Genomic DNA, 10,223 nt, shown 5'->3' with positions numbered 1-10,223 from the left:
AGCTTTATAACTTTACTATGAATATTGTCTCACTTTATTTTGATTTTTGTCTGTCTTTTTTTTTTTTGAGACGGAATCTCGCTCTGTCCCCCAGGCTGGAGTGCAGTGGCCGGATCTCAGCTCACTGCAAGCTCCGCCTCCCGGGTTCACACCATTCTCCTGCCTCAACCTCCCGAGTAGCTGGGGCTGTAGGCGCCCACCACCTCGCCCGGCTAGTTTTTTGTATTTTTTAGTAGAGACGGGCTTTCACTGTGTTAGCCAGGATAGTGTCGATCTCCTGACCCAGTGATCCGCCCGTCTCGGCCTCCCAAAGTGCTGGGATTACAGGCTTGAGCCACCGCGCCTGGCCTGTCTGTCTTAATATTGTATAGTCCTGTTTCTTAGCCAAATAAGTGTTAACTCCTGCCGGGGAAGTCATTCCATCCTGTGTCTCTGTACGGTTTTACGTTGCTTATAGAAGAGAAGCTTCTGTTCCAGTTAGTCTCTCTTCCATGACACAGACTCCTGACTTCTGTTATTTCATGTTCTCTTTATTTGTATATCACATTGTCCTTTTTTTAAGGACCTTACTCTTCTGTTTTCATTCAGTCTTCATTTCATTCTTCTAGACTTACCTGTTCAGTCTTTCATTTCATTCTTCTGGACTTACCTGTTCATTTGTCTTCCTTTTCCTAACTCCTTTTGCATTTTTTTTAAAAAAAGGATCGCAGTATCTAGTAGCATCCTATATAAAAGTCTGATTATACTTTGCTTTTAGGGGGTACGTTTCCAAATTATAATAAACTTGTGTATTTGGTGAGATCATGATATGTGAGTGTGGTTCTAGAGATATATAAGGGCCACACATGGAAAGGGAACTAGTGAGTACTAACAGAAGATTGGAAGGATAGCGACTTAATTTTGCAGATTTTCTGCCAAAAAAAGCCATTTTTCTCATTGTAGCATGACATGAGTTGGAGTCATACAGATTCAGGCTTAAATCTGCCCTGCTCATGAAGGGAGTTTTGGGGTAATAGAGTGTTCTATAAAACTGGATTGTGGTGATTGTTGCATAAGTATATACATTTAATACATTTGTCAAACCCTTCACTTAAGTAAATTTTACTACATGTATATTGTGCTTTAATATAACTATTAAAAACAATTTTGCTCCAGTATTTACCAGTTTGTGATATCAGGCAAGTCATGTAACCTCTGAGCTGTAGTTCAGTCAGTTAACAAATGAGTATGGTAATGCCTGGTTTCCTGAGATTGTTGAGGTGAGGACTAAAAATAATACAGGGTATGCAGCTGGCATAGTAGGTGCTCAGTTAATAGCAGCTACAATTCTTAAACTGTTTGTATGGACCAAACATAATGAATTTGCTGCCACCACCTGGTATGGTAAACTTACTGTGTGCTCATCTGGTAATGCCTAGAAGAGTTTCTGTCTTTTTCTTCACCAACTTCCCTCTTCTGGCTTTTTCATTGGTCTGCAGTGCTTTATCCTCCATCGAGATAAAAATGGTTTATCCTCCAGAATCTCTGCATCTTTTTCTAATGATTTCTTCTTTTCCCTATACTTTTAGAAAGAAATCCACTGTCTGATCTGCACTCTCAACAATATAACAAATCTGCTCTTTTGAGGTCACTGGCTACCTAATTGCCAAATCTTTTAACTGTTTCTTTTGGTCTTAATTCTGTAACATTTAAAATTTTTACCTCCGAGGCTTAGTGTGGTCTCATAGTTATGACCACCTCCTTCACTTCCCCTCGCTAGACTTTCTTTTTTTTTCAGTTTTACTCTTCTTGCTCAAGCTGGAGCACAATGGTGTGATCTCAGTCCACTGCAACTTCCGCTTCCCAGGTTCAAGCGATTCTCCTGCCTCAGCCTCTCGAGTAGCTGGGATTACAGGTGCGCGCCACCACGCCTGGCTAATTTTTTTTGTGTTTTCAGTAGAAACGGGGTTTAACCATGTTAGCTAGGCTGGTCTCGAACTCCTGACCTCAGGTGATCTGCCCACCTCGGCCTCCCAAAGTGCTGGGATTACAGGTATGAGCCAGCGTGCCCGGCCTCCCCTCACTAGACTTTCTAATGTTGAGACCTTTAAGTGTTCTTTACTGTCATCTTTAGCTCTCTCTTATTTTGCTTTTAACTTTCACCTTAGTCTGTTAGAAAATGGAATTATTTACAAGGCAGTTTCTTCCTATTCTTGACTCCAATGTAGCTAGATTAATTTTTCCTAAAACTCAGTCTGATGACATCGCTTATTTCGCAAAAACTTGAGAAATTTCTGTTGGCATGTGAAATAAAATAAAAATTAAGCCTGGACTTAACCCTTAAAAATAAAAAATTAAGTAGGAAGTGTGTTACGTGTGTTTTTCATGTAAGTTCTCACTGTTCAGTTTAGAGAGTCATATAAGTGAGTAAATATAAACAAAATGTAAAACAAAGTGTCATAGGTAGTAAACAGAAGTGAATGAATATACGCATATCAAAAAGGACGTTTCTTAATATTTTGGTTATAAAAATAAAACATTCCCTTAAAATCTTTAGGCAGTAAAAAATATATGTGACATAGAAAATGAGAATTCCTGCCTAATTCCATTCTCCTTGAGACCAGTGTTTAAACTTTAAAATGTATTCTTATGATTTTCCATCTGGTCATCACACTAATAATTTGCATATATACTGTTCCTATCAACAATGGGCATATTCATCAAACTCTGACATCCTTGTTTTCCTTTCCCTGTGCTTAGGTTGCAGAAGTCTTTAGCTGATTGTTTGAATTCTAGTGGTCAGTTTATTAGACCCAGTTCACTAGTCTTAGTTCTAGCAGATGGGAAGATAATGTGGTATAATGAAAGGTATGTGAACTTTTTAGGTACAAACTTTGTGTGTGCCACCTACAGCTGTATGCCATAGGAGATTTACTTGACTGTGCAGAGTAATTTACTCAACTGCAAAATAGGATCATAATATAGTATAAGGTCTTTTCAAGGAACTTGTGATGAGAGTGCTGTCAAGCATGTTTTTCATAATTGGTAGTTATCGTGTGAGATGTATGATGAAATTTAGAGGCAAAAGTATAACTCAAGGTATGAAGGAAGGGATTGAATAAAAGAGATCAGCAAAATAGACTATTGAGGACTGCCTTCTTTAATTAAGATTTGTTGAGGGTTGCCTTCTTTGCTTCAGGCTCACTTTATTTACTAGATAATTTAAAAAATAAAAGCTATTGTAAGTGATAAGATTTTTTATTTTCTGAGATTTGTCTAATAAGGAAATTCTTATGCTCCATGCTCTGTATGCCTTTCACTTTGTTTTTTCTTTTTTAAAGCAATCAGTGAAACATTTGAACATATCAAGAAAAAAATGCTGGTTAAAAAAGAGTTTTGAGTCTTATGAAACAGAGGCAAGAGATTTTTACTTTGTAATAGTCTGTATTAGAGAAATAGATTCTTAGTACCTGAAGTCTGCCTTATTGGATCTGTGGTCTCATTTGCTTATTGATGCAAGTATTGTTGTTTCTTTAGGTTAGATGAGGTCTTAATCATGGAACATTTGAAGTCACGTAAAGAAGGTAATGTTTTTTTTAAAAGCCCTCTACTCCATCTGTTTAAACGTTACGGGAAATTTGTTATCGAAAACAGTCGTTACACAAGATCATAGATTTGGAATACCAACAAGTGGTCATAAGAATAAATGAATGTTTGATGATTTGTTTCCAAATTAACGTGTGTAGTTGAAGTTTATTTGTGCAGTTGTAGTTTTTAAACTATGTTTGGAGGAGGAAGTATGGGTTTATTTAACTTCCCTGGTAAAGGGGATCACAGGGATAGGGTATGATAACCTTTCATTAGGAACTAAAATCAGGTCATGTTACTACTAATTGTACTTACGTAGATGAATATAGAAGTAAAAAAAATTAGGACCAATGACAAAGGATAGAGATAATTATGTTTTAGCTTGTTTCATCTTTTGAGGTAGTTATTCTAATTTTCCATTTTATAACAGGGAAATGGGCTTGGGGGTGAAGTGATTGTCCTATGCACACAAGAAGAGAGAGCGCCAGAATTCACTGTGGGTCAGGGAGGAGTGAAATACCCGTCCCCCACACCCCGCAAAACAGGCATCTTCAAATCCCAGAAAGGTTATTTGTTAAAGAGAAATATTCATTCAGTAAATATTTATTGGCCAGGCTTTTATTAAGTTCAAGGATACAGTAAGAGGCAGTAAGAGCGTAGGTCTTTGCCTTCATGGACCATGCAGTCTTCTGGGGGTTACAGATTACAGATCACAAACATAACTGCAAATTGGATAAATGCAGCTGAGGAAATGAATATGATCTGAGAGTGCAGCAGGAGACACCTAATTGAGACCAGCGATGGATTAGTGGAGTGGTTGACACAGGAGAATCTTTCTTTGAGAGAGTGACATTTAAGCAGAGAATAGATGGAAGCGTGAAAAGGAGTCTTTCAGGCAGAGGAAGATCCTGAGATGAGGAGCTTGAACTCTTCCACAGCCTGAAGGAAGGCTTAGTTTAGTTTAGCTGAAGCTTAATGAGCAAGGTGGGGAAAAGTAGGGCTGAAAGTGAACCTAGATTGTAGGTAGGGATCAAATCAGACAGAAATATTACATACAGGTAAGGGGAGGAATTGTAAGCTTTCTGCTAAGTATACTGAAAAGCCATGTAAGAAGTGAATGTTGCAGTCTGATTTCATTTTTAGTTTATATTTATATATATATATTTTTTGAGATGGAGTTTTGCTCTTGTTGCCCAGGCTGGAGTGCAGTGGTGTGATCTTGGCTTACTACAACCTCCGCCTCCGGGGTTCAAGCGATTCTCCTGTCTCAGCCTCCCAGGTAACTGGAATTACAGGCATGCGCCACCACACCAGGTTAATTTTGTATTTTTAGTAGAGGCGGGGTTTCTCCATGTTGGTCAGGCTGGTCTTGAACTCCTGCTCTCAGGTGATCTGCCCGCCTCAGCCTCACAAGGTGTTGAGATTACAGGCGTGAGTCACCATGCCCGGCTGATTCATTTTTAAGAAGATCTTTAGATATTCTGGGGAATATCGTAGGTAATGTCAGTATCCCAGCAGAAAAATGATGGACTTCTCGGGCAAGAAGGATAGTAGTAGAGATGGGTAAAAGTGGACAATTTTGAGATTTATTTTGGAGTAGGATAAACACTTGATGATGGCAGTCTGTAGGGGAAGAAAGGAGAAAGAATTAAGAATGACCTCCAGGTTTCTATTATTGAGTCGCTAGACACAAAACATGGTGAAATGACAAAAACTGGAAGAGGTACAGATAAAAGGGGATAGAGCAAGTTAAAAAACAAAAACAAAAAAACCTAGATGTAGAGAGTAGGCAGTTTGGAGTTTTGAAACATCTTGATTGAGATAAAGTAAGGAGTTTAGGGATATTACGGTATTATTTTAAATCATGAGAATGGATGAGATTCCCAAAGAAAGTTAAAATTACTTGAAAGTACCTTGCAGTTAAATTTTGGTCCTATGGGAGAGAAGAAATTTTTTCTTACCTCTAGAAATTCTACACGCTAGAGATCTCTGAATGAAATAATTGATTTATTCATTTGTTTATTAGATCAAAGGAATTTTTGTTTAGACTGTGTCATAACCCTTGAATGGATTTTTAGTAGCTGAGTACTTGAATTAAATGGTTCCTATCATCTTCTAAAGCCAGACTAGCTTTGTTTTAGGTATCTAATAAAGATTACAGGCGTTAGCCACCGCGTCCAGCTACAAGTGTATATATTTATGGAATCTTTTTTTGCTATGTAAATTTTTTCATGTAATGGAGAAATCCATTTTATTATTGCAAGAAATAGGAATAACTATAACAAGAAGTATGCAAGACTTTAATGAAGGAAACTGTAAAACAATGCCGTAGGGAGGCCAGGCATGGTGGCTCCTGCCTGTAATCCCAGCACTTTGGGAGGCCGAGGCAGGTGAATCTCCTGAGGTCAAGAGTTCAAGACCAGCCTGGCCAACATGGTGAAACCCCATTTCTACTAAAAATACAAAAATTAGCTGGGTGTGGTGGCACATGCTTGTAGTCCCAGCTACTCAAGAGGGTGAGGCAGAAGAATTGCCTGAACTCAGGAGGCAGAGGTTGCAGTGATCCAAGATCACGCCACTGCACTCCAGGATGGGTGACAGAGCAAGACTTCATCTCAAAAAACAAACAGAAAAAAAACCCAACACAATACCATAGGGCGAGCTTATCCAGCCTGCGTCCCACAGGTCCCAAGCTGCCTAGAGGTCTTTGAATGTGGCTCAACACAAATTTGTATACATACCTTCTTAAAACATTGTGAGTTTTTTTTTTGCAATTTTTGTTGTTGTTTGCTCATCAGTTATCATTAATGTTAGCGTATTTTATGTGTGGCCCAAGACAGGTTCTTTCAGTGTGGCCCAGGGAAGCCAAAAGGTTGGACACCCTTACCATAGGGCGTAAAAGAAAACTTCACATGGAAAGGTGTGCCAGTGTCTGAATGGGAAGACTTCTGTAATGTAAAAAAGTTTAATTTGTCTCTGGATTAATCTCTTAAATTCAGTGAAACCCTGATCAAATTCTAGTATATTTGCATATGATACCGACTTTAAAAGGTAGAAGAGGATAAACAGTGAATCCTTCTGATTCATCTACACAATTTTCTTCCGTAGAGGCAAACCACTCTTGTCATTTTCTTGGACATTTATCCAGAGATGCTGTGTGTGGTGCATTTATGCATTGTTCTGTACCTTGCTGTTTATACTTAATTTATATGTGTGGTTGATCCTTATTAGCATGTAAATTCATTTAGCGTGGCTTCATTGTTTCGAAGTGCTGCATAGTATTTTGTTGTATGTCTTTGTCATCATTTTATCCATTTGTGTTAAGAGATATTTGGATTGTTTAAATGTTTTGATTTTACCATGAATATCCTTCTATGTTTGTTTGTTTATTTATTTATTTATTTATTTGAGATGGAGTCTTACTCTGTTGCCTAGGCTGGAGTGCAGTGGTGCGATCTCGGCTCTCTGCAATCTCTTCCTTCTGGGTTCAAGCAATTCTCCTGCCTCAGCCTCCCGAGTAGCTGGGATTACAGGTGCCCACCACCACACCCGGCTAATTTTTGTGTTTTTAGTAGAGGTGGGGTTTCACCACGTTGGCCAGGCTGGTCTCTAACTCCTGACCTCATGATCCACCCTCCTCGGCCTCCCAAAGTGCTGGGATTACAGGCGTGAGCCACTGTGCCTGGTCTGTTCTTTAAAATATGAGATAATGTATCTGTTGAATGGATGCCTACACGTGGAATTGCTTGGTCAAAGAAGTATTTTTTTAGTTGCCCTCTATAGAGACTGTACCAGTTAACAGAATGGGAGTCTTGCTACATGGGATATTGTTAAGACTTGGTGGGCCTTTGTTAATATAAGAGAAAAGTGGTGGCCTTTCCGAATTTAAGTAGTATTTTTGTAGATACATATTTAAGAGTGATTTTTTTTGTGTGTGAACTGTGTTTATTTTTTGTCCTTTATTCTATTTGATTGTTGGTTTATCTCACTGATTGTAGGAGCTCTTTGCCTTCATTTTATTACGAGATGACAAAAATTTTCTTTTCATAGGATATCATTGTTTTTGGTGTTTTTTCCCCCATATGGTGTCTTGTCTTTTCTAAAAAAAAAAAAAACCGTTAAATTTTGTTACCTTAAATTTGCCTTTTTTTTTTTTTTTAACCATTTTTAAGGGTCCACAATTTTGTGACATTAAGTACCTTCACAATTTCTTGTAAAAATCAGCATTATCCAGAATATTTTCATCATCCCAAATAGAAACCATATTCATTAGCATTCCTTGTCTCCCCTTCCTCAAGCCCCTGGTAACTTCTGTTCTACGTTTTGTATCGAACTACCTCATGAATGGAATCACAATATTTGTCCTTTTGTGTCTGGCCTGCTTCACTTAGCATGTTTTCAGAGTTCATCTATGTTGTAGTATGTATCAGAATTTTATTCATTGTTAAAGCTGTATAATATTCCCCTGTATATGTTTATCAACATTTTATTTATCCATTCAATTTTTGTTGGACACTCAGGTTGTTTTTACCCTTTGACCGTTGTGAAAATGCATCCGTGATCATTGTTGTACAAGTATGTATTTGAGTCATTGCTTTCAGTTATTTTGGGTTTGTATCTCAGTGAAATTGATAGGCCATAGATTAATATCCACATGTAACTTTGGGGAACCATTAAACTGTTTTCCACGGTGTGGTACCATTTACGTTTTTACCAGCAGTACACAAGCGTTCCAGTTTCTGAAGGTCTTTATCAGCACTTCTCTTCTCTTCTCTTTTTAAAAAACTTTTTCCTCCATTTTTAAAATTTATGTATGTAGGTATATATGTACAGCTGGAGTCTTGCTATATTGCCCAGGCTGGTCTTGAACTCCTGGCCACAATTGATTCTTTCACCTTGGCCTTCCAAAGCATTGGGATTACAGGTGTGAGCCACCACGCCTGACCTCCTTTTTTAGAAAAATAGCAATCCTGTGCTGGGCGCGGTGGCTCACGCCTGTAATCCCAGCACTTTGGGAGGCCGAGGTGGGCGGATCATGAGGTCAAGAGATCGAGACCATTCTGCCCAACGTGGTGAAACCCTGTCTCTACTAAAAATACAAAAATCAACAGACGTGGTGGCGCGTGCCTGTAGTCCAGGTACTTGGCAGGCTGAGGCAGGAGAATCGCTTGAACCCGGGAGGTGGAGGTTGCCGTGAGCCAGGGTTGTGCCACTGCACTTTTAGCCTGGCGACAGAGCGAGACTCACCTCAAAAAAGAAAAATAGTCCTATTGCGTGTGAAATGGTACTTTATTTTTTATTTTAAATTGTAAAAAAACCCATAAAATTACTATTTTCACCACTTTTAAGTGTTCAGCTCAATATTGTTAGATATATTCACATTGTCACACAGGAGATCTCTAGACCTTTTTTATTTTGTAAAACCAAAACTCTACCTACTAAACAACAGTTCCCCAATTATCTCTTCCTCCAGCCCCTGGTAACCACCATTTTACTTTCTGTTTATGAAATTTGACTGCTTTAGATACTTCATATAGGTGGAATCCTGCAGTATTTGTCTTTGTGTGACTGGCTGTTTTCAGGTAGCGTGATGTCCTCATGGTTCTATGTTACAGCGTGTGTCAGAATTTTCTTCCCTTTAGAGGTCTGTTGTATGTCTGTGTCTTTTAGGTCTAAGTAGTTGATGGTAGTTGATGGTGTTGTTTAAGCCCCTTCCGTTTCCTTACTGATCTTCTGTTTGGTGGTTCTATCCATTTTTGAAAGGGTATAATGAAGTCTCCAGCTATTGTCATAGAGTTTTGTGTCTCTCTCTCTCTCTCATTTTAATTCTGGTAATTTTTGCTTTAATATATTTTGGGGCTTAGTTGTTAGGTATCTATGTTTAGAACTGCTGTATCTTCTTGCTAGAATGAACCTTTCATCAATGTATAATGTCCTTTGTCTCTTATAACCTTTTTTGATTTAAATTTAATTTCTGATTAGTATAGCCACTCCAGTTCTCATTTGGTTAATATTTGCATATATTAGGTTTTCTATCCTAGCAGAAAATAGTACTCAGCTATTCTGTATCTTTGTATCTGAAGTGAATCTTTTTCTTTAAATTGAGATGGGATGTCGCTTTGTTGCCCAGGTTGGTCTCAAACTCCTAGGCTTAGGTGATCCTCCTGCTTTGGGCTCCCAGAGTGTTGGGATTACAGGCGTAAACCATGTTGCCTGGCCCTAAAGTGAATCTTTTGTAGACAGCATATAGATGGATAGTGTTTTTAAAAATTCAGTCTGCCAGTGTATCTTTTATTATAATTTAAAACATGTATATCTAAGGTAAGTCTTCATAAGGATTTACCTCTGCCATTTTGCTGTTTTGTGCATGTCTTACGTTTTTTCCTTTCCATTTCTTTTGAGGCAGTGTCTCGATTTGTTGCCCAGGTGGAGTGCAGTGGTGCAATCTCGGCTCACTGCAACCTCCACCTCCCTAGTTCACGCAATTCTCCTGCCTCAGCCTCCCAAGTAGCCGGGACCACAGGCGCTACCACCATGCCTGGCTAAGTTTTTTGTAGTTTTAGTAGAGACGGGGTTTCACTGTGTTAGCCGGGATGGTCTCGATTCCTGACCTCGTGATCCATTCTCCTCGGCCTCCCAAAGTGCTGGGATTACAG

General features: G+C 38.8%; 1 protein-coding gene across 3 annotated transcripts in view; it reads left to right on the top strand.

Annotated features, from left to right (window-relative positions):
• Positions 1-10,223, top strand: part of ZMYM2 (zinc finger, MYM-type 2) — a 161,964-nt gene that overhangs the window by 9,969 nt on the left and 141,772 nt on the right. The window contains exon 2 of one of the 3 annotated variants that reach the window (XM_011976529.1): positions 3,517-3,563. The exons of the other annotated variants lie outside the window; for them this stretch is intronic. The gene's annotated coding sequence lies outside the window, so the exon portion shown is untranslated. The remainder of the gene's footprint in view (positions 1-3,516; positions 3,564-10,223) is intronic. 3 annotated transcript variants of the gene reach the window in all.

This window comes from Mandrillus leucophaeus, unplaced genomic scaffold (genome assembly GCF_000951045.1).
Source record: "Mandrillus leucophaeus isolate KB7577 unplaced genomic scaffold, Mleu.le_1.0 Scaffold168, whole genome shotgun sequence".
NCBI classification, from domain to species: domain Eukaryota; kingdom Metazoa; phylum Chordata; class Mammalia; order Primates; family Cercopithecidae; genus Mandrillus; species Mandrillus leucophaeus.
Note: the sequence above shows the minus strand (reverse complement) of the source record. Positions and strands in the feature narration are given on the sequence as shown.